Genomic DNA, 23,311 nt, shown 5'->3' on the forward strand with positions numbered 1-23,311 from the left:
CAAACAAAAAGGTTTTCAGAAAAAAGGCCGCAGCATCCTCTATGTACCATAATACTACGCTGCGATCGCCAGCCCGCCCGACAAGCGTGATGATCTTTGAGGGAAGCCCATGCCTTGCCGTGTACGTCAATAGCCTGAAACGACGTTGTCAATTAGCATAGCCACGAACCTTGGCAAAACAGATATTTTATAAGTAAATGAGAAAGCCATGTTCATATTGACCAGCGGTTGTAAGCGATTTAGAAAATACAGTCACAAAGCATTCATTTTTTCCAATACTATCATATGATCTAACAGCGTTGACATTTACAAAAAGGAATTTATCAGCCAGTGCGTTTTCAAAGCAACAACCTGATTACATATAAATTTAATTCAATATAACTAACTAACCTATCAGAAAAACTCCAATTCACAACAAAGTAAATACATTTATTCCACTTTTAATACTCATATAGGCCAATTAGCATATTTTTCACTAGACAACTTATCACTTCGATGGTTATCGAACGAGTGACCAAGCTCCCGACTCAATAATCAAAACGCTATTTCAACCCCACCACTCTCAATTCTTTTACTAGAAGTTGTCACAAAAGAGAGACGAGGTCGAGTAGTTTTGTCATTTAAGAAAAATAAAACTACCTTTTAATAAATTATTACAAACCTAAACACAATTGCCGATTTGTAAGCTTATTAATACAATAGGTTTTCATAATTAGTTTATTGAATATTAAATGAACTTGAAAATCGCTACAGTATTCTGTTTATAACAATTGTGTTTATGTTGTAAAAACTATACTCGTATCTAATGTTATGCCATACCCTATTACGTACGCATCGTAAGAAGTTCCATCATACCATAAACGCGGCCATTTTATTCGTAGGGATGTGACGGTAGTTGAAGCATCTTACACTGCCGTATTTGGACTGTCAGGTATCTTCGCTATCCTTATACGTATGTGGAAGGATATACCGACTACATAATTAGAAAAAAAAGATTACCGCAGCCTACAGGACATTCTCGGAAGTGCATATGATATCGACAAAGGTTAATACGAATAATATTACCTTGCCTACGTATGTAAAGAATCATTAATTTACCTATCAATGAACAGCAAGCCTTAATAAAGTTACAAATGCAGCATACCTAAGTTATAGCACCTGTTGAAATTATACTATAGTTAACCATTGTATTCTGATATAAATATGATAAGAAGCGTAGAACATAAACAATCTACTAGTATAATACTGAACGTAAGCGTCCTCGGGCGGTCGCCACAAAGCAGTCTTAGAGTAGGTTATCGCTCTATCTTGCAGATAACCGTCCAACACTGCGGCTATCTTCTCAAAGTAGCTTCTTCAAACTACAAGACTCGATCCAATACCACTTTTGAAATTACAACTTCTTTAAAACACCATCGTTTAGTCGCAATGAAAAGTTTATGTTTGTTCAGCTTACTGCATAAACACAACATATCAGGTACACGAGAGGTATGTTAATCGGTAATCCGACTCTTGAGAATTCAGTCCCAGTGCCGCGTTTATCGGGAAAGGACCGTGCATTGTGTGAGCGAGAATATTAAAAATTGTAATTCAAAAGCTTCTGCAATATTGCATACCCGAAGATGCTAGACGTTTGGATTTTCGCTCCGGTTGCTTGTAGAAAATAAAAAGCGTCAACGTATTGGTTTTTAATTTAAAAAAAAATTATTTTTTACCAGCTTATATTTTCTTTCCCATTAATCATTTAAGTGTGAAGCACCGTGTACACACGTAGACATGAGTGTTTACTTTACCTTGTACTTTACAACAAAAAAACATATGGTGATAGATATTGATTTAAAAGCTCTAAATAAGAAAAGAGTAGAGAGTTCTTAATTATTACATAACACATTTATAAAATTAATTTTTAAGAAATACTTAATATCTTAACGATAATATAGTAATGAAAAACGTTTTCAAAATTACAATTACTACTTATCGAAATTAATTATTATTTACTTTCTGTCCTGCAGACGTACTACTTTAGGTTATTGACCTGTCGCATTCCAATAAAAACAAATAATGTAACAAATTTTGCGGGTGATCACTTTCAAAAAGGTCAACGAAAATAGGTGAAAACACTTTAAAACTTTTTGCTAAACATTAATATATATATTCTTCCCTTAAAAGGTTATACTCCTTCATATAATCAATCATTCTGTATAGTTACTTACGTTCGTTGGTTTTATTGTAACCGTTTTAATTTTATGACAGCAGATTTTTATACTGACACCATATAGTTAATTAACTTATTGATATAAACTAGTATAAACAACATTCAGTTTAAAGTTCGTTGTTGAATTAAAGAGCAAATAGCTGTTTATTGCTCTGTTCCCATAGAGAGGCGTATAATTTATTGACCCAATATCATCGCGTCATCTGTAAATAACTGAAGAATTATTTCACAGTCACGTTCTGGTACGAAGGCAATAAATTTTGTTGTTAGCAAACTACGTAGTTTCGCTTACAATGTCGTATAACTCATTCCGTTCATCGTTTATACACTAACACTGTGGAAGTTATTTTTAGAAAAGATAATTTTGTTACAAAAACTTTTTTTGTCCAAATAAAATTCTTTTACTTTGCAGCCAAAAGTTTAAAAAGATGAGTTTCTAAAAAATTTAAAACATTCAAACGTTGAAAAGTAAATAAATTAATTATTTAATTTTATTTAATATGAATTAGAAATAAGGACATGAAACATGTGGCTATTAAATTTGACTATCTATTTTGAGAATCTATTAGACTCTTTACCATTTATGTAATTGGTATATTAGAAAGATTTAAATAATTATTGACACAATCAAGATGACATATTTTAAAATGACGGTCGCTTAAACATTATATAAATCATTCCGTTGATGAGTAGCCTTATTTAAAAGCATCTCTAGATTTTCTTGCCGTTTGGAAATTTCTCTAATCGTTCTAATCGGTCCCTTTCACTCAAAAAATATGCGGTTGTAAGGTCGCATTTTAACTCAACACAATGTTGAGGGTAATTAATACGCACTATTGAAGAAGATATAATGAATAATATTCTTAATTGGAATTCATTCAGGATTGGTAAATAAAGAAAAAGATGTAAATAAATACTTGATATGATCATTACTTATATCTATAGCACAACAGACGGTCCTTCTTTTTGTTTATTCTTCTGTGTACCACACGAGTAGCCCTTAACCCTTTTTAGTTTCTTTTTAATACACGCGCAAGAGGGTGGGGAGTTTTATTTCCTTTTCTAAACTGGGTACTGCACGCTTCATCTTCAATCTAGAACACATTTCAATATTCAATATGGCCGGAACTCGGTTGAATATCAAGTTGAATATTTCAAAACGCAAATCGCGATTAATGGGCACTAGTCACTATACTGAACATTTTGGTTTTAAAGACAGTAATTACTATATAAAATGACAGAAACTAAGTACAAAAATGTGCGTATGAAAAGATATTCATTTATGTGTACACTGGTGTAAATTAGCAATACCAAAAAAACAGATATCATTATTACGTAACATGAATAGTTTACTCATACGAGAACAATGATGATGATGAAAACCATTTGAGTTATTTTACTCATCTAATAAAGCTGGTACATCTATAATTTCATTTATATCCTTGAACAGTCATTTGGCTATCTTAAACTATTATTTCTCTGACAGCAATAATTAAATATATTATAGTGCTACCGAGAACGTTATATCATGATTTAGAGAATAAGCGTTGAGCAAAAAAAAAGAGCACGAGCGAGCGTTGATGACGGACCGAAGAAACGGCGCGACCGTTACTCCCCTTCGTCTCGCCGCATACCTAAAGCGCGGTACTGCGATTTCGGTAGCACACAATACACACATCTATTTTTGATTTCTGACCCGTTATGTTACAATGGGTGAAGGTATATGTCTTTTTGTTTGTATGTTTCGATGTTCCAATTTGTTATTACTTTATTTGAGCTTCGTGTAATAGTTTATTTTGTTTTACGAGTCCACGCCAAAGGAATACAAAATTCTTATAGAAATTCCGAAGCCCCTGAACCATCTACCAATAAAATAGTCTATCAAATAATCTCTACCAATAAATCAATTTGTCATATTTTTGTCTTTGTCAATGGTGGCTAACCAGTATTTATTATAATAAAAGTATATAAGTAAAGTTAAGGAATAAGACCGCCTCTTATACCTCTACATTAATTGTTTCTTTTTTTATTATTATCTATGGTGTACAATAAAGTATAAATAAATAATTATTTATTTATTTATACTTTATTGTTTAATGTAAGAAAAAAAAGTGTAATGTTCCTGCTTGAAAGTTTTTCCTTGTAACTTTCATAAGCATATAATTACATTCAACCCTTAGTTAAATTTTAATTAAATTTAAACTGTAAATAGTTCAATTAAAAATAATAGAGTGTTATAATAGCCAGTTGCTATCCATTCGGTCGCACTTGGTTGGATCCCAACAGCGAACAAAAAAAAACAAACAACTCATCACGGCGCCAAAAGTTCTAGACGGCTCTGTAAAAAGAATCCATTGTTTCCTAAGAATCAACGACGCATTGAAATAATATAATTGTCAGTTGTCGCTTTATTTAACGTGAGACAAGAATGAATGGGGAGACAAAGAATGCTGCTCATTCATAACTCCTTTGGTTCTCTTTGTGAAATATCGCTGCAAGTAAAACAATTTTTTGATGGCTGGTCTTTTTTTAACATTGATGTGAAAAAAAACAGAAGCTAAATGGTATACAACATTTGTGACAGTAAGTTGTCACCCAGGGATTTAGAGAATAAAACCAGCTGCTGGATTTTTTTTCTACGCGACGGAAACCATCTAAATGGCCTATAGCAAAAAAATTAACCACCAGTAACAGATAAAATTTTTTTTACTGCAAGTGATGAAGTTTAGAACGTAACACTTGACCTCTTAAGATGAGAGTTCGTAACAGATAATTATAAAGTATGCTATCTCACATGATGCAGAATTTTGTATAAAATGCTTGTACGTTTCACGCTGTTTAGAAGGGCTATGTCATTTATTACTTGTTCGCTTTCTTCGTTGAGTCCAACAGTAGTATCCCAGGGCGTACGCAGGGTCACATTGTGATTATTTATAAATTGAATTAGTAACAGGGGAAATAGCAAGAATTCAAATAAGTTGTATTATTATTTATATAAACATTCTAATGATATGTTATTTCTATATGGTAAAGTTTAAAATGAATAATAGACCCTAAAACTTGTATTAAAAAGTTCTTGGTGAAAAGTAACAGAAAATAAGATGGTTAAAAAAATAATAAAATGTTGTTAATATACATAATGGACTGCTACAGTATCTCCACAGGTAACCAGCTTCGTGAGGGAATACTTGGTATATATTAAATTTTCGATTGATACTAGATAGATCTAAGAGAAATGAGTCTCATGGAGTAGGTATGTAGTTGTGAGGGAAGGGTTCTGTTTATGGATATTATATTGATGATATGATAATTTATAATTATGCTGTGTCCATCCTCTAGAAACTTGTTTGTGAGCAGTGGCAATCCCATATGATTAATGCATAAACTGTGAATTATATATGGTTGTATCCGCAACCTACGATCGCAAATCTCAGACCTCTACCACTGGGCTACTTGAGATAATTACGTGAAAGATATAAAAGAAGGTTAAAACTTAGTATAAAACACAAAAATTAACTTGGTACTTGGTCATAAATATTTTAATTTAATCATTTTCTTTTTCATTATAAAGAATAAACTCATTAGTTAAATTTGATCACTACAACTTCAAACATTATAATTAAACAAATTCGTCTGTGCCAAATCTGTTAACACATTCAACTACTCGCATTCCGATACAGATATGTACATATTTAATCTCTAGTCTGTTCACTTTGCACATCTTTGCAAATTTAGCACATACAAAAAAAATATAGACATTTAAAATGTCGTTGCCTCCGACGCCACAGTTATGATGCCATTCTAGCAAATATTTGCTCCGTCTGCACCGCGAATGTTATTTTATGTCCTCGTCTAGATCAAGCCTAGCTTTGTATTTACTTGGCTAATGCCTATCAGTCTATTAACTCGAGTTTACTCAATTAAAAAATTATAAAGATGAAATAATTTTCATAATACTAATAATAACATAAATATATACATACTCACCGTCAGGCAAAGCTGTGTCAAATTATTATTTCAACAAAATTACAAGAAGGTACGATGAAAAGATTTATATATTAATACGTGTAATTATATTAACTTGTTGTACGCAATTATTTATGATAACGGACGATGATCATTAACGACATTGAAACGTGATCTCCAACTTCACGCTTCATCGACAAACTGACAGACGTTTAGCAAGCCATAGTAAGCGCTATGCTCGGGATTCGTCAAAATCGAATCAAGAATCTGTAGAAAGAATCTAGACGAACGGATTGAAGAGATCAGTAGCCCAACGTATTTAATGGAATCAGACGTTACCTTGCGGTAGTCCATCCTAAGTAAGAAAAGGACCAATATTTGTGACCAATGTGCGGAAGTGGCTAAATATTGGTCCTTTCTTGCCCAACGTATTGGCTAGTTGAAGTGGCAATAGGCTAGTCACAGATGGCAGCTGTGGCTGTAAGATTCTGGCGTAGAGACCACGGGACGGAAAGGCAATATGGGATTTGCCCGACACGGTCTATAGAAGACATTGTTCAGGTCGCCAGAAGACGCTGAATGCAAACCGCTTCCTGCCCCTCTTATCGAAAATAAATGAAGGGGTCTATGTACAGCTGTGGGCCTCTTACAGCTGATGACGATGATGATGACGTGGATACTGGTTAGCATATAAAAAAAATAACGAGGACTCTGACGAAGTTATGATTTATTCGATTAATAGTTAAAAAAGAAAATGTAAACTAAGAATTTTAAATATACAAAGCAATAGATGTACGGATAAAAAGTTGGCCCGATTTTCGATATTAGGCCAGGCACTCATACATAAAACCTTGTTGCGTATATTGACATGAATAAGTCGACCATGGCAGGCAATTTAAAGTAGGTCAAACTAAATTTAAATTAATATGATAAAGCCTAAACACTTTCAAACAAATGTTAGGAAAGTATAAACAAAGTTTGTTGGTTTAAACCATCCTCCTAATGTGATTTCTATTAAGGCTACAAGGTTATAACTTTGTAGATATGTACAAGCTTGCGATATCGATTTGATCATATTATTTTTCCGACAGAGCACATGATGAACACCTTGTGCAGACCTTTAAAATAGATACCATTGCGACGCATTTTCCCGCTCTTAACGAGTAAGGGTGTAGGAATTATTTTCTATTTTAATTAGTACCATATCTAGTAAAATTTTAGATTACTTAGTTACACGTATCATACCTTGGTACCTCACAAAACATCGTATAGCAACTACACCGCTACACAAATTGATTGGTTATAAACTTTAAACGGGTGAATGCATAGTTCATTTGCTAACGATTAATGTAAAGTAAACCAATCCAAAAATCTATTGTTTCAGATATAGTTAAAAACGTCATTATAATATACTTAGAAAAATTCGGAATACTACACATTAAAATTAATTATTGTTTACTGTTAAAAATTAATTAATGTAATATGTTTTAGAATAATTACTTTATATAGGTAATAGGAACTTGATACAAAGGCTTTTTAAGCTTTTACTCCTCTAACCAATTATCCAGTGAAATTGTTTGACTTTCTATTATGTGACCCTTCTTATTTCATTACTTTTTGATAAAAAGATGAACATCTATACGTATCATAAATAAACATACTTTAAATACTTCAAGTATAATTATATAAATGAATGAATTATAGATATTGACTATTTTACAATAATATGGTGATATCAACCCATCAGGTCGTGGTTAGCGGGTAACCGTCGTATCATCCCTGTGGCTCTTATTGTAATACTTATTTGATATCGAGTGACAGCCTTAGACGAGTTACTTTCTCGGAGACCCTTACTCATCAACAGTGCATGGAGAGTCCTTCTAAGTGAACTAAGCTCTTGGCAGGCGCCCAATCTCGTAAGATATTTAGTCTCCTCGAAGAGAATCTCCAGAAAGCGTAGTCGAGACTTGTTACTGTAAAGTAGTTTAAATAAGGAGCATTCAGCTCTATTCTTCAAACACAGGGAAGTTTTAAATGCAAACAGAATTTGTCAGTTACCAAAAAAAATATCGTGATCTCAATAAACTTGAACAAACAAGTACGATGCTTATTATAAGTTACGAGCCGTAAGGAAAATTCGATAAGTCATATTATTATATTAAAGATTACGTACAAGAGAAACTTGCCTTGGATTAACATCAGGCTATTTTCACGTGGCCAATAGAAGATTTGTAACGTGGTAAAATTGCAAAATTGGCGTTAAAACAGTAAACATCGAATTTATTGCCAAGTTTTTCTCAAAACAATCAACATTCCTTACCTGGCAATAATATATGAAGAAATTTGGAACCAATAACACTGTGTATGAATACATTTTTAAATGTACGTTATATTATTATCTTTTCGGAGGTACGTAGCAAAGCTTATTCAAAGAAAATAAAAATTGATTTCGTTGTAATAGATTCGGAGAAATTTTGTGGTAGCTGTGAAAATATACAATTAGTGTCGGCTAAAATCGACCAGGCGTATACGTTGAAAATAATATAGTAAAGCTATTCCCTAAGTGGGTTAACAATGTCTCGTATGGTCGAATGCGTCTTACGTGACGATAGCGCCGGTGTTCGCACGATTTACCACATCTTTAACATATCACATGCATGTATAGACAATATTGCATTCTATTTACAATTAAATGTAAATTTTAGATAAATACTCGATTTCATTAGAAAAAAGTTTATATTGTTAGACCATCCACGATCTTTCGTATTAAAAACATAACTATTTGTCACTATAATGATCTAAATTGTTATACATTACATAATATTATCCATAAAATTATCATCATCATATCAGTCGATAATCTAAAGATCGTCACGATGACCGATTGGTTTATATAATATTGAAGACAAATTTATATTTCACGTAGTAAAGTCTAGTGGATATTACATTCGAATTGCTACGTAGTCTTTTATAGCTTGCGCTGGCGCTATTGGGGTAGAAGTCAAGGCAACTATTTTTCTATTTATACAAAACCCACCGCTTAGTATCTGCGGGTGGATAAGTTTCGTATCGCACGACATTCCTGTTCTTCAACTTGAATTCTACTACTGAAAACCAAAACAATATTGAATTTGTATAAACCTCCACAAAAGTCTGCTTAATACAAGTCCTATGCTTTGGACAGACCATGACATTTAACTATTGTTTAACCGTAGCCTGATAAAAATTTTTGAAATTTATTCATGCGATGTAGTCAAAAAAGAAGATCATCTTTGGGGAACGCCTATACCTTGCAATGTGGATTATAACATCGTCAGAGGTATGAATGTAATCAATATTCATTTTTTCATATTTTTATTCACACAGGATCACTAAGTGACCACTCAAGTACGTCATGAGAAGAAAGCCAGAAAAGCATTAGCAAGAATCAAATTAAGCTTACCTTTAATGGCAATATTTCAAATTAAAGCTACAAAGGATTCAAACACACCTTGATCTAAGAAGAAACCACTAAAAAGGCAGATTGTTTTTTTTTTTTGGGAGGGGAGGTCATTTTTTAGAGGAAATCAGTATTTTTTTCACTAGTTTTTGTTCAATACATTTCTTACATTATAAGAGCGAATTGTAATACCATACACAGTAGCTCACAAGATACTGTCTAAATATAATTAAGCAAGCTTATCTTTATTTCTAGTGCTAAGCCTATGTACATGTTATACATTTTTTTTATATTTATTACTATACGTAGGCAGATCATCATATTTATAAATATCAACCATGTACCGTCATAATATTTGCTTTACGTAACTTTTCTTTAAGATAGTCTTTGCTTAATAAACCGTAAGTGTTCTTCGTTCCGGTTTGAAAGAACCGTAGCTCGTTGTTTTATTGAAATAATGTAAAATATATCTAGTCCAGGAGGTAAGGACACACGCGGCACTCTTCCGTATTGAAAAGTTTATTACATGATAACTTTTAAAAGTTTAGTTCGTCTGTACAAGTTTTGCACAAAAATGTTTCTATATTAGAAATAATAAAATTGTATCAACCTAAAATTTAAGTACATTACGGTATTAGAATAAAAAACATTAAATTTGATATACTTCTGCCAATCAATGTGTCAAAATCATGTTTTATTTCAAAATAAACATAAAACAAACATTTCATATCGATGAATAACATACATTTTATTCATATTTCCGTTCAAGCGAATAATCAAACATTAAATTTTGGGGGCATGGAAAAATCGCTCGTTCGAAAATAATCTTTCTTATGTTGGTATTAATGTTTAAAATTAATTCCATATATAACTGTTAAGAGTGGCGGTTAATGGAAATAGGGAGCGCCTGCACTGGTCCGTGTCGAAGGCTATTGTCATTCAATCGAGCTATTGAGGTCTTTGTTGAACTCGGGCTGGTCCCAGCGGTCATTCGCTATGGGGAGAGGACTGTGGAACATGTTAGTGTTACGGTATTTATGTACATATGTACCGGATTGGAAGAGAAAGCAGACAAATCCCGTTTGCTTGAATAACATTGGGAACTTTTTTTATCTGACACTTGTGACAATTAGTTTCAAAGATACGGATTTCATGATTGTATAATTGTAATCATAATAGAGACCCCGGAGGTGCTTTTAAGTTTACGCCTAAACACTTTTCGTATATAATTAACTTATTTCCTATAAAGTTCCTGTAGGTTCCTTAATTATTATCCGTTTAATATTGTTTTGTTTTATTCAGTTAACTTTAATTAAAGTTGAGATAGATATAAGGCAACATGATGGCCAGGGTTGTGTACGTCTAGTGTAAGCAAACGTATTTAATTTTATAAAATTTTGAAAAGCCTTTTTGAAATGCATAAATAATAAAAATTATTTTATACTAAAAATATTTCGTTAACAGACTTTATCGTGCACGTGTGTATTATGAATAACTTCTTTAAGAAATTCCTGTAACGTTTAACTCACACAGACCCACGGGTAGCAACAACACAAGCAAACGTTGCTTAATACTCATTAAAGCAACCAAACACGTTCCTCCAAAATTGCGAGCGATTTCATTTTGGATCAGAAACGCAACATCAAATGCATATTCCGCCGACGTTTTGATGTTCTCGTGACCGTTTCATATCGCCTAAAGATTTATTGGAAGATTGGACATAATTCACTTTTTTTTCACTACGAAATATCCTTATACAGGTTGGATGGTTTTATGTGTAAAAACATTAAAGGAGTGAATATATATCTCATTTGGCAGCAAAACGCTTCAAAACTTTTACACCTATTTACAATCACCTTGTATAAAGTAATCACTCTGAGATATATTACCCTATTTTTTTTCTTTCAGAATGTGACAGACCAGTTAGCACTAATTTTAATATATAGTAATCCGAATTATGGAAACGGTTTTTCTAACTATATCGCCATACACAGTGCATCCCTTCAAAGATTTTACTCCTATAACCAATGAACCTGTACACATCGTGAAATTAAATGGGTAACGACTAAACAATTTACTTATATATAACGTTATGTATAAAATTTGCGGTCTTTAATTGAAAAGGGTAAAACAGGTACACAGAGATAATTGCTGTGCATTATTCAATTAAGCATAAAAGCCTCTACCTAACCTGGATACTTTTGTACAGCGATTATTTTCTCAACCTACACTGAAATAAACAGTCATACCGTTCGAAAATACTGTTGCCAAAACCGCTGTACCATGCTTTAGATATTTATAACGAGGGAGATTAACGGCCGCGCTGTTCCATCAGCCCTCCATCAAAACTCACGGCGGCGGCGCTCATACTCTTTTTTCCTTGAATGCCCCCTCTCTTCAACTTCCTAAGGCGTGGTACAACAGTTACCGCATCACTATATCACATGATTCAAAGTAGTGAACGAAAGCTAATCGCCTACCACCTACCGCCGAAATTCGCCTTATTTCATCAGTCGGAACATAAAATTTATAATTTGTGAAACATAAATTATAATATAAATTATTATAATATAAATTGTTTTGTTTGTCTTCACATCATACATAAAGTCAACACTTGACAAGCATATAAGTGCACAAAGTTATACACAATTATGTACGTACACATTTCGTGGCCATTTCGAAAAGACATAACTAGCAAGTGCTTAATATCGTGCCAAATACCACACGTGTATTTATGAAACACCTGACTATTCCGCAAATTGCATTATTTATAGCTGACATAGCATTCGAAGGACCTTTGGAAAATAACTTTACCATTAAAGTTGTTTAAATGCCGCATTTTATGATGCTATTCTTTTATTCATCAGTTAGCTGTTGGAGGAACAGTGCCGGCGGCGCTACAATGGACTGTTCATTTATTACAATCCATAACGCCTGTAACACTGTGCTATTCGCTAACATTTCATCTGTCGTCCCGTATTTTTATCGTACCGGCAATGTATAAATCAAATTAATTACTTAATAAAATGCTATCACTACTTGTGGTGAATACGTTTATTTATTTTTTTAAGACAGATAATAATGTTATAGTTTTAAATAGTTTTTTTTTTCATTTTGTCTATTCCGTATTAGTTAAAGTGTGATTCTTTTGACGTTTTTAACGGACAGGTAATTTTGTAAAAATTTGGTATGGTTTTCATATATTATTGTTAATATCTCTACTTACCTATTTGTGTATGAAATTTTCATTAATTTTCTGATACTTTCAGAGTACGCGTCATAAAATTTGGCAAATATAATTTCAGCCGTTAGACATAAGCTTTTCCCATATATCCCTTCCTCTGGCCGTCTGCCTACTATATAGGTGAACGTCCTAGGCTGCAGGTATCATCATAACATATCACTAATACGCTATAAAAAACGAACGGATAGCACCACAATAACAACGTTAATGTATCGAATGATGGTTATCCTCAAAATATGTAAGATTAATTTAAAACCTGAAATGAAAGTTGGTTAGTAATTAACTTATTCAATATGAATACTTACTACTTTAATTCAGCCGCCAGGGTAAAAACGTTAATCTTAATAATAACTTCGTCGCCTATTTAGAAATTAAATCACCCGCCAGCTGCATTTTACCCACCGCCAAAACCGCAAAACATACGTAAAAAAACTCCTACTTGTCTGTATTTCAAATGATAATGTTATTCTCAAACATGTTAACTCATAAAATTACCTCGTGTAATAAATGATAGACATAAATAACTATAAGTATTTTCCTTGAAATATTTCTAGATATCTCATTACCAACATCGCGTAATCGCTTAATAACAAAAACAAATTTATACTGTGACTATACAATGCAATAATTTGTCTATGTGTATTACGACGAGGTTTTTGATCTTATACTGAAATATGGATCCACAGCGCTTATAGTTAAATTGGTGTTCCCGCAAAAGATATCGAGAAATATGGTGTGGAAAAAAAATGAAAACCAATTTATTGTGTTATTTAATACACCAATAAAACAGGCCAGCGTGATAAAAAGAAAAAAATAATTTATTCAACATTGGAACTTTCAACAGAACTCTTATTAATAGTCAAAATAATTTTTTTAATCTGTTTTATTTTTGACTCTACTCTGCTTCGCCAGTGTGTTATAGTTGTGGAGAAGAGGCAGGAAAAAACTCCACAACAACACGACTTTTTATAAAATTTAACAATACAGATGTATAAATGTACATTTTATCAGATAAAGCCTAGTAATACCAAGCGGCGCTGGTTATCGGCCCCTCCTAGCTTTCAAGGTTTTACGAAGAAGGTGTATGGTAACATATAGTGCTAGCCTACCAGAACTAATTGGCACTCCAGAGTGTGCCAAGCCCAAAATCTAGCAGAATTCTTTATATTATATACTATACTACTACTTATATTATATACTATATTAAGAATGATTGAATAATTACGAATAGAGAACAACCACCCAAGAGTAACAAATAGAAAGGGCGTTCACCTAGTGAAAAAAAGCTATGTGTAAAAACATCTAATGCAGAATTGTTTGATCCGCAGAATTTGTAAAGTTTAAATTAAATTTCTCTGTCATGTGATTATGACCATGTTTCAGTATACCTACCAATGCAATCCATCAATGAATGAAATAGAGTTCGTATCTGATCTCAATAATCCAATCTCGGTCTATTAATCCTACCCGTTACCATTTAATCCTACGGGTAGACCTTTCGTAGGCTGTACGTATTGCAGTAAATTCAAATCAATGAACTCGCTGTGTTTACAAATCGATATTACCGATTCGTATTGATTTTATTATTATGAATCGGTAGTGTTTGCACCATTCATTCATTAATATTTGGTCATTTATTACGTAAATAATAACTTTTTATAAAATAGTTGTTAATCGACTCTTTTACAACTATTTAGAGAAGATTAAGGCGAAATACCTTTTTTTAGCTATTAAAGTATAAAGTCCAATGTAGCAAAGAGTTTGTTGTCGCTCTAGGCGATTAGACGATACATTTTATTACCTGTTTCATCTGTATGCTAGTGAAATGTCGAAAATACACTTACTTTTTTATCTCAAGACTACTTTAGAAACATATATATATAGATAGATAAAAAAGTTTTGCTAAAACTTGAAAAAATGATCTCCGATTTGGATATTTTCTTTTTACTTTCTTTTCGTTAGGGTACGAGAAAGGTTAAACAAGCTTACAACGGTCGAATGCTAAAACGCTTATGCAAGAGTATAAAATTATGTTTTGAACTATGACAGGTTTGTACCTCTCATAGTTCATCGAGCCTAAATAGTATAATTTAAAAACATACATACATACTAATTTTAACATTGCCATCGGCAAATATACCGATGTCTATTCTCTTTTCTAAAAATATATTAAACACTGGCAGTCTCCATAATCGTTATAAGTAATTCGCATTATCTATTGAAAAAATGGAAAATTTTCAAGGAAAATTGACGCTTATTTTCCTACACAAACGACAGAGTAAATTAAAACACCTGTCCCTAGTTATCAAACATGTCACGTAGACCCTTAACAAAGCGCGTTAGGATGTGACAAAATAAAAAATATTATAAATGATAACTTATTACAATGACAATATATTCACAATAATATAATCTCGCACTGTATGTATTACAATATGTCTTTTAACGATATCAAAGTCTATCGGGGTAATTAGTAAAATGAATTTGGTGACAGTTGGTGTAATAATAAAAGACTAAAACTTTCTATTTGAGCAGGATATCGAAAATTGTAAACGAATCATCAAAATATTAACACTGTATGTTTTCGTACAAAAAGTTTATTTCTATTATTATTTTCTACTGCAGAGGCCAAGTAACATAAGGTCAAGTAACGCCTGATCTCGTCAGCTAATTTCCATTTCTCCTTTAAATTTTTCATTTAGTCATTTATATCAACATCATATTTAATTTAAAACTTTTTAATCTACAACAATAGTATTTATATAACGAGTACATGGACGACATCAAATAACACAATTACTCAGATAAAACTAAATATATATAGATTACTTTACCTCAAAGTAAAATATGAAATACATAGCAATATGTAAAACTCGTCAAATAATATACCGTTTCATAATGTATTCTCAACACAAACCGTTTATTCTAACGGACTTTCATTTATATTTACTACAATTTTACTTAAAGAAACACTACTTGAAAATAAAATCATCAATTAAAATTTTAAAAATAAAAAAATGTAAAGAAGAATCTAAAACTTTTGAATTATATACCATTTTTAATAATCACTGCCTTTCTAAATCTCGAAAATCTACATAATGGTTTAAAAAAAATAACATATATTATCATCGAAAAAGTTATAACATATAAAGAATGTCGTTATCATTATTTTCTCCGCAGGATAACGTATAAAAATATTAAAAGATATATTTGTAACTACAAGGACTCGTGCAGAAGACAGGTTAAATAACATCTGTTCTTGCCCTAAAAATCGGTAAGAGTGAATTGAATATAAATACATAGTCACATTTTGAAATAATACAGTTTCTATGTTAAATTTCGTCAGTTATATTGGAGATATGCATAGTGATTAGCTTAAACATACTCATCCTTAAACAAAATGATTTTTTAAGGATGAGTATGTATAAGTTACCATTTTTTTAAAATAATTTAAAAACCAATGTGTATGTTTATAAATATATTTGTTAAATTAATTGCTTAATATTTCTGCCAATTATTATCACTAATTAGAAATAATATTACAACTAACAGTATATAATTATGCATAAACCTATAGATGTAATAAGAAAAACAAATAAAATGTTATATTATTTGCGTAAGACCTTTTAAATCAAATTGATAAACGATGTAAACAAGCCATCGAAGCCCTCATTCAAAGACTTACAGGTTATTTGCTTAATGAAGTAATTTTCTACTGGCGGACTATTGCCCAGACCCGGTGGCGACATGGCGGCTATCGTGCGCAATCACGAATCGCGGAGAGTGAGATAAATAAATCTATAAATCAATTTCACCTTTTGACACTACAAATATAAAAATTGGCAGCAATTTATACAATATTATTTTATATTAAACATCAAATTACTATATATATCGCGTTCTTTCACACCGATCTGAGGGATTTCCTCAAATTAAGATATATTTCAGCGTTTTTCGACCGAAATACCTCCACTATGATAATAGATACAAATTTTATTAATATAATCTAAGTTTAGATTATTTCATGGAACGACACAACTATTTTAAAAATGCAATAAGAAAATGTGCGTCACAGAAGTTTTTAGTATTTACTCAAAATAAATATATTAACATTTTTAAATAAATTACAAAAACACAAATATTTAATTTATTTTAGATAGGTATCTATAATTCCCGTAAAATACTTACCGCTACTAAAGGTACAGCAGGATCTTGCACGTTATGCTTTTCACAAAAAAATCGAAAACACAAAATTAAAACTAAAAGACGAAGTAATATTTTACTTCCAAAAGATAATGGAATCTTTACTAAGTAATAAAGTATGATAGTAAGAAAAAAACTGTATATGAAACGATAAGATGTTCGTAAAGTTTTTGACGTTTGAACTTGTAACAAAAAGGCAGGACAAGCTGCGCGTCAAGTCCCTGCCAGAGACGGCGCGAGACTGTACAGAACAAACGAATTCCCACCTCCAGCGAGCTTTCGTAGCGTTTGCCGAGAACTCATCCGTCCCTCTCGCGCAACCGGTCACCTGCCGGATAAAAAAAAACTGAAGCCTCACATTTCGGCGAAATATGAACCAAACTAAACAGCACTTTATACACGATCAGGTACGCGGCAACTTTGTTTACCGCTGCCAGACGTCCTCGTGGAATAGCCGCGGATTAAGCTACTTTACAGACACCGAATATAGCTGTATCGTGCATTCGACTATCAAGAATGGTCGTTCGCACGCCGCGAGCTATAATTTGGATACATTACCCATTATTCGAGATATAGTAAATTGCTGCAACGTGGTGAGAGCGCACTGGCCTACAAAAGTGATTGAATTCAAGCGGGTTAGGAATCTTTAGCGGACACTTGGTAACTACGCGTATAAACAATGAGAAAATCTTAGCGGTCGACAGATAACTGACCGCCGTTACAGAAGTCGTACCTGGTCTCTTCATCACGTTATATTTATTTTATAGCGTCTTTCATGAAATGTATAATCTACTATTTATTAAGTAGGTACTGCCACTTCTTGTAAGCGAAAATTGCGTTTATAATCAAGCTGTTTTTAAGCCTAAATATAGCTAAAGCTGTTATAGGTTTTTTACGCCACTCAGGCGATTTGACTAGTAGCACTAATTTAAATTGGTAAAATATGTTTTGACTTTTGTAAGAAAACACTAAGTAAATTCTTATATACTTTTCACAGTTCTGTAACTTAGTATTGTATGTGTATACTATGTTATTGTATGTACACACAATCAGTCAGAAATAGTGTGCTCATAAAGGCACACCCAATAACTAGTATACTGATAAAAATATTTACCATTTTCTTCAAGTTTTACCAAAAAAACTAATAATAAACTGACTATAGGAATATTTGTGTTTATTTATAATTTAAAAAATATGTATATTATTTTATGTTAAAAATATGATATCGTACAAAGAGCGTCTATTTCAATTAATAGTTATTACGTTAATAAAACATTTAAAAAACACGCTTATATGACGCGTGTTTACAAAAACAAAAATGTACACTGTTGATTGTTAAAACTACAGTTGTAAATAGTATCTCTGGAGATACTGTAAATAGGTTACGAAACTGAATTTGTTCTCGAAATATATATGAATAACTCTATTTCTTTTTTCACCTACAAGAAATAGAATATTTTCAAAAACCAAAATATTAAAAGTTAGAATTAAATGCCTCGGTTTCTATTTATTGTTTCCAATTGAAAGGCGTTACTTCCACCTATTACTGTCTTCTACGAACTCATAGTTATATCTATTGAAAGAAAATCAATAAAGAGCCCTTATAAACTGATCAAAAAAATAATACAACCAATATAACTACTAAACGTTTACGTACGTGAATAAAAAAAATAGCATTAAAAATGATACTAATACAGAATCCAATTTCATTCATCTGTTCCTTCGACCATGACGCGCATTATCTACATACTATATGCTACAAACACAAGGCGTATGTATTATTGTTGTGCGCTATGTATAGCTTGTTGTTATGTATTCGTAGTAATTTCTATCCAATATAAATTAATCATACCTTGTTAACATCGCTGAATGATTTGTAAAAAATATGTACTGTTTTTGTTAACACTGGACAATACTGTACCTGTGTAATTAAATCACATCGCTAGTAAAAGACACGGGAAAGCACTCAGCAAGCACCCCAAAGCTTAAAATAGAGTCGAGGCAAACCGCTCGCTGCTCTTAAATCCTATTACAGGCACAGAGCACCTCTATTCATAGAATCCTCTGACTCGTACAAATACCTAATGCACATTTGAACGAAATGCATATATTTTACAGTACTCCATTTAAACATTGTCCACGAATAATGACATCACACCGAGGTCATATTTCGTTGAAATAATGAAAAATTGAGTTGATATACTCGTAATAGATAAGATTTTTTATCATTATTTTAACAAAGGCAACATGCATTTTGTAATTTTAGTGAGACAATCGCGAATGCAGGAATGAAAAAACTAGGCTAACCGTCCGGTACAAGGTACAGTATATAAATAAATAGGTTTTAAATTGTTTAGTAAATCCAGCATCTTCCATCGTCTTTAAGAAGGTCGTCTGTCTACCTTGTGGGTGGACGTCTTACGCTGCGCTTTCCGCTCTGTGGTCTCCTCTCTAAAACCTTAAGGCGTAAGCGGTCATCCATTCTGCACGCCATGTGGCCGGGGCAATAAATTTACTGACTTAATATGTAAATACACACTTATATATATATATATATATATATATATATATATATATATATATATATATATATATATATACTAGCTGATCCCGCAAACGTTGTTTTGCAAAGAAATAATGTTTTTAATTTACAAATAAAAAATAAGGGATGATCATAGAGGGGTGAAAATTTAGGGTTGTATGTGTTTTTGTATGCTGTATCATAAAAAAATTAAAACAAAAAATTTCGTCAAGAAATTAAAAAAAAAATTTAGGGGTGGACCACCTTTATCACTAAGGAGTATGGAAAATAGATAGTAGCCGATTCTCAGACCTACTGAATACGCATATGAAATTTGGTAAAAATCGGTCAAGTCGTTTCGGAGGAGTTCAAGTTCGAACACCGTGACACGAGTATTTTATTTATTAGATATATACATAAACATCTTTTTACGGGTCGTTTATGAAAATGAACACACACAAACTGAGTTGATGTTGTCGTAGATACTTCCATGTTTAGGGCGCGCTTAAATAAGGTTTTATTTTACGTAAGAGGACATCATTACCAAAGAGATCAATTTCATACCAGTTTCTATCAGGTTGCAAATTTCAAGCACTCTTTTATCGACGCGCATAAATGATAACTATAATCGATTAAAAATATAAAACAAAAAATCAGAATGTATTCCTGCAAAAATTACTAGAGAAAATGATTGATTTCAGCATACTCGAAGTTTAGCTATCTACTAAGCACATAAAACTATCATTAATATGAATAACATTAACGCTTTGTTGACAATAAACATAATTTCAAGGTTAACATTGTCTTCATTTACATGTCTCTCTTGTGGAGCTTGCTATTTTATTTTCGTAATCGATGAATATGTTGTTTACCTATACTTTGATTAGCCATAATAAAAAAAATTCATAAAAACTTACAAGACAGAAAATAACTCGCCTCTCTGCGGCTCACATACTTATCAGAATCAGCGGTCTTCATGCGTGACGAATTAAAGTTTTAAAAAGAACCCCGCGATCACGGAATCGAGGGGATATTCAACCATGAAATTGGACATACGAATCAAGTCTCAAAGAGCGTGTCGGAGTAGAGAAGCGAGAAGTTAAATTACTTACTCTTCATGAATGCGATCAAGCGCACTGAGCGGCGAACATGTTGTGCGGAATATATCCGCACTATAATATTTGTTTATGAGTAAAAAATTGCATTGCCGCTAACTTAATTTTTCAAATCGCTAATGAAAATATATGACGAAGTAGGTAGCTCTTGAAGCGTTTCTAAAAAGCATGATATCAGCAACTATGACGTCACCAACATAATTTATTATTACTAACATAATAATATATATATTGTACAAAATACAATCACAGTTATTTTACTTAACAAAGTTATGTGACTACAAAAGCAAATGAAAACTACACTAATCATATATAGACACATAATTTTTTTAAAAGAAGAAATTGAAAATTAACATTCCTCAGCTATTTCTTCACGAACGGAATGATATCCGTGTGTGTGTCTGCGCGCGCAATTGCAAAATGCAAACCCTTACAATATATAACAATTTCTTAAAACGTAAACATAGTCCAAATGCGCGCAGTCAAAAACTGCAGTAAAAGGTATTTTCTAAAATTTATTTAAAGAAGAGCATATTTTTAAAACCAATGTTGTAATGGTTGTTGATGGCAAACATTAGCGTGTTCCGGTTCTAGGGAACAAATAATTACGTAGCTAATGACATACACTAACTCATAGCGCCGATGTGCTGCACAAAAATGTAAAAAGCTATTTCAATGACAACGTAAAAGAAAACCAAGAGTGAATATGTCATGTTACTCTTGTTGCGTTCATTTAACCGGAACAAAAACATTATAAAAACTTCTTATATCAGGTTAATTATACATCATGAAGATTACTGAGATTATTTAAAAAAAGAGATGTGTATTATTTTTAGTTGACATTCTTGACAAATTACTAATACTCGTGTAAAACGAATTATTTTTTAAAAAATTTCAGTCTAATATTACAATTGAAGTTACCAAAGTGATCAATGTTAGACACTTTATCTGTATCTATACATAATATACTCGTACTATAAGACATTTCTATCTTTGTACTGACATCACTATAGCTCTGGAACCGAACATACTAAGAATTTATGAGAAAAGGTTTTACGAAATTCTAGCTGCAAAGGTTATTAAGTTCGCAAAGCGGGCTAGGGACAGCTAGTATCCTATAAATATGTACTAGAAGAGCCGTCGTTCAGAAATAAATATTTTCTTGACCACCAGTTGGATTAAAATAAATTGTTATCGAATTGAACTTTAAAGTGTGTATAAGCAGAGGTCACTGTCATTTAGCTGCAAGTGAAAGCACAAAGAGTACCCCGCGACCCGAGACCCGCGACCACCCAAAGCAAACAAGCTAACCCAACCAGTTTGCTCCTTGAAGAACGCTCCGGGATTTTATGTGTTTTTTTATTTTAAAATTGAAAGACATTTATTTACTTTATACGATAACTTATAGATTTAAAATGAATTCAGGAAAGATATTTTTTGCAAGTTTTCAGACTTTTATCAAATTCACATTGAAAAAGTATGTAAGTATTTTTGTGATATATTAATTATAACATAAAGCCCAAAATATCATAAAACTGTTTGCATGCAAACACTCCTATGATAAATTCTGGTAATGATTGCTTTTATTTTAAGAAAAATAAAAACGAAATCAAGAAACATCGATGATCATATTTATTTATCAATTATCGGTGTTAGCAATAATTAAAATTACTTAATAAAGTGCTGTGAATGAAAATTTGTGAAAAGAGCTTAAAGTGTAAGAAGTTAGGTTATTCCTGTAATTGTTAAAAATGGGACCTTGGAATGAGTATAGTGAAGATACCGTTTATCAATTTTTCCAGCTAAGATTGTCAAATTACATACAAAATGCATTTTCAGCAGAGCTGTTAGGAAGCTAAACACTGCGGTTAATTGCTTTGATCTTGACCTCTTCAATAATAACCCACTTATTTTTAAAAACATTACAATGTATCGGTTCTCTGTTGGTTATAAAAATATACTAATTAATTATATTGTGTGTGTGCTCAGTACATTAAACATTTTTTTTAATATTTGTTTCTAAGTAATGCTCTTCTATTACATTCTCTTTTTTCTTTAGGCGGAAACTTGTTAATTAAAATTTTTATCACTTAATTTTTGTCACTGTATGTTTCCCTAAAATAAATAAACAAATGCGTAAGCGGGCATAAATGTCGGAAAGGCACCGTCAATATTATGAAGTTATGAAACGCGCGCTGCAATAGAGTGATATGTAAATTGTTTGACGTTAATAACGTTGTATATTAAGTTAGATTTTGTGAGTAACTATCAAATAGTTTCGTACAGATATAAATGTTCGTACACAGTATTAATGTAATAACATAAGATAAAGGGATTTTTTAAACAAAGTATCTTTTCAAAAAGGAATGATAAAGGACCGAGTACAATATGTTGTTTTAACCAAGGCACTCGGCGACTGGGTCAAGGATATGCACTCAGGACACAGACTATTTGCATAAACTCAACTAACTCCTAGTCACAGACAGTGACGCGCTGCGTAAGAACTCATGTAAGATATAAATAGAAAAAAATATTTTACATATTTCATTTGAAAAAATCCTTTGCTCTATTTTCAAATTTTTCATAGATATAATTTTGGGATAGAAAT

The 23,311-nt window shown here is 32.0% G+C and overlaps 1 protein-coding gene across 1 annotated transcript in view; it reads right to left on the reverse strand.

The window, feature by feature from the left end:
* The window catches only part of Sulf1 (Extracellular sulfatase Sulf1), a 96,905-nt gene extending 79,626 nt beyond the window's left edge, over positions 1-17,279 (reverse strand). The window contains exon 1 of the mRNA XM_068772467.1: positions 17,053-17,279. The gene's annotated coding sequence lies outside the window, so the exon portion shown is untranslated. The remainder of the gene's footprint in view (positions 1-17,052) is intronic.
* Positions 17,280-23,311: the final 6,032 nt, after the last annotated feature.

The sequence above is a fragment of the Battus philenor genome, unplaced genomic scaffold (genome assembly GCF_028537555.1).
Source record: "Battus philenor isolate CCGP_79_NKW_IND1 unplaced genomic scaffold, ilBatPhil1.0.hap1 SCAF_5, whole genome shotgun sequence".
NCBI lineage: Eukaryota > Metazoa > Arthropoda > Insecta > Lepidoptera > Papilionidae > Battus > Battus philenor.